The sequence below is a fragment of the Glycine soja genome, chromosome 11 (assembly GCF_004193775.1).
Source record: "Glycine soja cultivar W05 chromosome 11, ASM419377v2, whole genome shotgun sequence".
In the NCBI taxonomy this organism is placed as follows: Eukaryota; Viridiplantae; Streptophyta; class Magnoliopsida; order Fabales; family Fabaceae; genus Glycine; species Glycine soja.
In genome coordinates, this window is record NC_041012.1 from 49,439,333 (window position 1) to 49,445,205 (window position 5,873).

The 5,873-nt window shown below is 29.1% G+C and overlaps 1 long non-coding RNA gene across 1 annotated transcript; it reads right to left on the reverse strand.

Moving 5' to 3' along the window:
* Positions 1 to 3,183: 3,183 nt before the first annotated feature.
* Positions 3,184 to 5,043, reverse strand: LOC114375001. Its single transcript, XR_003658677.1, has 2 exons — positions 3,765 to 5,043; positions 3,184 to 3,584 (listed from the first exon to the last, which is right to left on the reverse strand). It is a non-coding gene; the product is annotated as an uncharacterized LOC114375001 (long non-coding RNA).
* Between the last annotated feature and the right edge of the window lie 830 nt (positions 5,044 to 5,873).

Below are 5,873 nucleotides of genomic sequence, written 5' to 3' on the forward strand. Positions count from 1 at the left end.
TAAGGCTATGGTTAAGAAGAGTTCAAAATGGATGGAATGATATTGTTACTTTGTCTGAAATGCTAACAGCACCATGTCAATATATCGGGAAACATGTAGTTATCTTGCTTTGCAGTAGTAGTTTTTTTTTTTTCCATGATTAAAAAAGGTGTGTTATTTTTTTTATCGTGGAATTTAGTCAATTTACAATACTCAGCCATCTTAAATCTCAGCTAGATTCCCTTTTGAAAAAAAAATGTATTTATTTAAGCTTTTAAACAAATTAAAATCTAAATATATTTTAATTTTATTAAAAAAATTATAATGTCTTACCTAAACAAAAATTAATTTTATAATTATAACCAAATAAAAACTACTTTTGAATTTATTAATAGTCTATAAAAATAATTTTTTATGCATTTTTAAAATATTTTTTCTCTTCAAATAAATTTGGTCTTGCATTAAATTAAATTAAAAGTGAATGTTGACAGAAATAAAAGTAATGAAAGCGTATTTTTCTTAAAAAAATGAGTTGACAAATCTCGACAAAAAAACTACATAAACAACAATATACCACCATACTTTTTAATTAAATTATTATTTTAAAAGAATTTATAATCAAAATCTTAAAAACTAAAGAAGAACTTGTAAAAAAAATGTATTTTTCTTCCAAACTTAATTATAACCCAACTTGAACTATATTGACCCAAAAAAAACTAAATGCAATATAAATTTACATATTATTATTATTTTAACTTCACTCCTTTCCCGTATATGAAGTCACATACATATTACAATACTGATTAATTGCACAGGCTAAGAAAATTTACTTTATTCACATATACGAAGTGAATATTTGCAAAAGACGTATGAGAATCTGGAGGTAATTAATATATTGGAGTGGCAGAATGAACTCCCCAACTTGGATGAGAATATTCGTTTTAACCGATGGTTACTGTCATTAACCATTTGCTAATAAACTTCTAACCACGTTATTTGCCTCGTCGAAGGAATTTAGCTAAAGCTTAATTATAGGTTAGCTTGGAGCCAGTTTTACATTTAGCAGCATTAAGAGCGACAATGGAATCAAGAGATTCTACCCTCATCTTCAAAAAAAAAAAAAAGAAAAAAAAAAGAGATTCTACCCTCTGCCAATTTGGTTTCTTTACTTATTAGACAATCTTTCCCTTTCAAATAATTGCACGATTTCTTTTAGCCTCGAGTAATTCTTTTAAATTTTTGTAAAGAAAAAAAAAACACATTTTAATGTCTTGAAATCATGAAAAGTGTCCAATATTTTATTTATTGATTAAAATTATATTTCACCTTATACTTTTAGTTAGTTTTTAAGCTGTAAACAAGATTTCTTACTTTTTAGTATTTTTTAAAATGCTACTTAAAATAATATTTTTTTAAAAATACTAATTTCTAGTTTCTAGTTTTTTATAATTTCTTTTCTTTTATTTTTAATATATTTATCAAATTTATTACTTATCATTTTTAAATAAATCATAAATTTATTATTTTTAAGTCAGTTTATATTTTTTAACTATCTCAACAACTAATTTTATCAAACACTTATAATTTTATAAAATAATTTTTTAACTTTTTAGTTATTTCTATCAAATATAAACCAAGTAAAAGGATCGATGGATGAATAAAAGGATTTAAAATAAGATAAACTGTGTTCTGATATCATTGGTAAAAAAAAAAAGTAAAAAGTTTTTTTTATAATGAAGTTTTTATTAAAAGTATTGTAAATGCACTACTCCCTGTCATTATTTCGTATGCATCAAATGCAAACATATTATATATTTATTTCGTATGCATCAAATTCAAAACCCTTAACATCATTCACACCAAATAATTAATTTATATTCGTCATTATAGAAAAATTTTCACCTGAATTTTATAAGTTATATTATTTATATAATATTATCGTATAACACATTTTATGATACTATTTGAATTAAATTTTGATATATTGTTATATAAATATTCTTATACTATTATCTAATTAAAAATTTAGAAATTATCGTAAATATATATATAACTCTTAAAATAATTATTATAAAAATAATTAACGATCCATAATTGAATAATAGTGTACATGACTTTTGTACTGTCTCAACATTCTAATTAAATTATTTTTTCTTTGGATCTCTTCGTTACTTTACTTATAATATCATACACTCATTTCTTTTCTCTTTTTATATATTCCTCACTCTGAAATAATTTCTCAACTTTTATAGCAAAAAGGAGACACTAGGATCGTTAACTGCTTGTATGTCAGTCAAAATCAAAACACAATAATGGCCCTTTGGTATCCTCTTCCAACGGAGAGAGAGAGAGACCATGAAGGTTTGTGTGTAGTACGAAAGAAATAGGGCAAGGTAGTGAAGAGCGTGTGTGTGATATAATTTGAACAAGTGGAGAAAATATGTGAACCAAGATTGGACAGCGATGCGAGCACACAATTTTCCATGACAAGATCTTAAATAGACTCATGAATCATCACCATCAAAAATAATGAAGAATATATCGAAATATACATATACCATTTTTTAAAATAAAAATCTTCTACTTATCTTTGATCAATAATATATGTATAAGAGGGGTGAATAATAATGGAAGGGTTGAAACATCTCTGCCATATATATATATATATATATTTCTATATATATATATATATATAGAAAACTTACCAAGGGTCTAGCTGTTGTTCGACCAACCAGATTGATTACTGATGGATTTTGTGCATGCTAAAGCCAAAACTTGAATTTGAATCTAAGACAAAGTCCGTGATTTGGCATATCCAATTCCCAAACCAGCTTCAATTTTCAGTGATCCTCAGAAGCAAGCCACTTGGAAGAATGTCCTTACTTAATATATATTTCGTTCCTACATATAATATTAAATGTTGTAACAAGGACAAACCTTGAAGACACGGGAACCCCACCCCCCAACCAAGAAAACTACAAGAATCAGGAATTAACATAAGTTATCAAGAGTCATGAGGTTGGTTTGGTCCATGGTTAAAAGGAGAAAGAGATAAGAAGAAATTACGGATTCAAATCTTTTTTAGTAATATTTTAACAAAATTAACAACTAATACTTGTTGATGGAAAAAATACAAGTTATCAAGATAACAATATTAAAAGATCCTCCTATTATCTACCATGCTATAATTAGGCACCACAAAACTGCAGGCTGAAGTTCTTTAGTATAACATTAGGTAAAAGTTTAAGGTTATAGAATTTGATAGATATGATCAATGAATCTGAATAACTGGAAGCTAAATACTGATGATCTAAATAAAACAATTACTATAATAATATAGGCAACATGAACACCACTCAGCAACCTAACATCCAAATATTAATTTCTCTCTCTGTATTATGTGTGGTCTTTATTGCCTCTAGCTAGATTTGGATAAAGTGATGTTTCAATATATATTAAGAAACCTGAAAAGACACCATTTTTCGAGCATTTTCTGTTGAAAAGGAATACTCATAGATCTGTGAAGTCAGCACATAAAGGACCTAACAGCCGCTCCACTCAGCCTCCAAAATCCAAATAGCCAATGTTCGATAACCTAGGATTGTCTGCAAATGCAAAAGGGCTAATTAGTGTACAATAATAATATTTAAAAAGAATGAAGAAGCATAGACAATAAGGCCATCCATTAATGTGAATAAATAAAAATTTGTCACTGCAAATTGCAAACAAAAGATATATAAAAGCCACCTGACAACAACAGAAAGGAAAGCAGCACAAAGAATCACCTGTCTTGTTATGCATCATGATCTCATGGACAGTATCTGGAAGTCTGAGCTGTGTGTAGACCTACACACACTTTTTTTTTATCTCCTCTCTTTTATTGGGGGGTTCAACTAGTACTTGTTCAACTTTTTAAAGCCGTTTATGGCTGATGCAGCATCATCAAGATTCTCACATCAAAAAGACCGATGGATTGGCAGAGCACTTGGATTGCATCATAGTCCCACCCACCTTCATTTGCATGTGAATCTTGATGATGCTACATCCGCAAACAACGACTGTCAATCTGTCCATGCAACTATAGCTGCTGACAAAGAAAGGTACATATACACATATGCGCATATATATTTAGAAGCTTGCATTATTACCAAACTTAGTGAAACTTATATAGGGGTAAAAAGACTTATAGGTTACTCAGAGTGAAGACCAATTAATGTCACGGAAAATTGTCTAGAGAGAAAATAAAATAAAAAGAAGGGGGGAACAACATCAAACAGAGAGAAAGCAAAGAGCGGGTAAAAAATAGAAAAGAAAGAGGGGACACGGAAAATTGAGATTTTATGTGGAATTTTAGCAGCAAGGCCACGAGGAGTAGCTGATGTGGCTTGTTGCCAGTGGTTAGTGTATGTTTGGCACACGAGGCCAGTTGGGGTACCCAAATGGAATCTAACCACATGAACTCAATTCATACCTCAAGAACAAAAGAAAAGCCAAAACCCCAATTAAAAAAAAAGAAAAAAAAAACAAGAAAATTCAACAACAACAACTCTATAAAGAACAACAAAAGCGCTTACTTTCAGAACCTCCAGAAAATCAAAACAAACGGGGTTCAAAGCCTGTTAACTATACTTTTACAATCTACAGGCTTTGTTGTATCGATTAAAAGCCATATACTTTCACTTAAGGAAAGAGATTTAAAAATGAAAAAGAAAAAAAAGGAACCCCTGATGTATGAATCAAAACCCAACAGTAATCCCTTAAAGAGGGAAAGACTCACGTACCTTGGCAAATCCATATAGCTAGGAAGGAGAGGTTTCTCAAAAGAAAATAAAAAAAGGGTACTTCCAAATATTTCATATTTATATATATGTATGCTTGAAATAGATTATAGATCGGATTAGAATCAGAAGGAAGAGATATATGGATATAGATTATATTAAATATATATACACAGTATGTCGCAAAACGCCTGAGATCTAACCCTGAGGGGAAAACTAAGGAGAAGGAGAAAATAGAAAAGTTAGGAAGAGAGAGAAGGAAGTATGTGTTGAATGGTAACAGTAGATGAAGAATGGGGACTAATATATAGAGGGAGGAACGCGCCTGTGTTGGTTGAAAATATATATATGATTTGCTTTCTCTATATTCCCATTGGTTGGACTGAGCTGTATATAAGGTACTGTACCGGGTTTTATGTGGCCAGATACGCATTGTAATCTACCCTAAACCCTAATTTCAACTTCATTGGCGGACGGTTGATGCCACAAAAACCTGCTCATTTTCCACACCATAGGATCGTCCAACCATGTGCATGTTTGGTTAATTTGGCATTTTAAAAATTTTAAATTATAATTTAAATAAAAAAATTATCTCTGATAACTTATTTTGAATCAATAGGTATGCATTGCACTATAAAGTCTATATTGTTAGTATAAGGGTGAAAATAAAATTAAGCTATTTTGAATAAGAATTTGCTTAAAAAATTTGAAGTCTAGGCTTAACGTATTACTTAGGCCTTGTAAAACTTATTTGAAAGTGTAATTTAGTTTATTAGTTTATTTATAAGTCCATTTCATCTAATTTTCCTCTAATAGTAAGGATGTTCGCAAGTTAGTTTGGACAGATTTTGGTCAAATTTAAAATCCAACCTAATCAAATTTGATTAGTTTAGTGCAGTTCAATTTTTATAATTTTTTTTTGAAATCCAATCCAATCCAACTTATTCATAAATGATTTTGTTCGTTTTGAGCCAACAAATTACCCTTTTAAATTTGATCATTTTTTTTCTTAAAATTATTATTTTATATCATGATTCATCCAAATATCTAATACAATTAAGATAATATTATCAAAAATGTCTGAAAGTAATAAAATTGATTCATTTAATACAATCA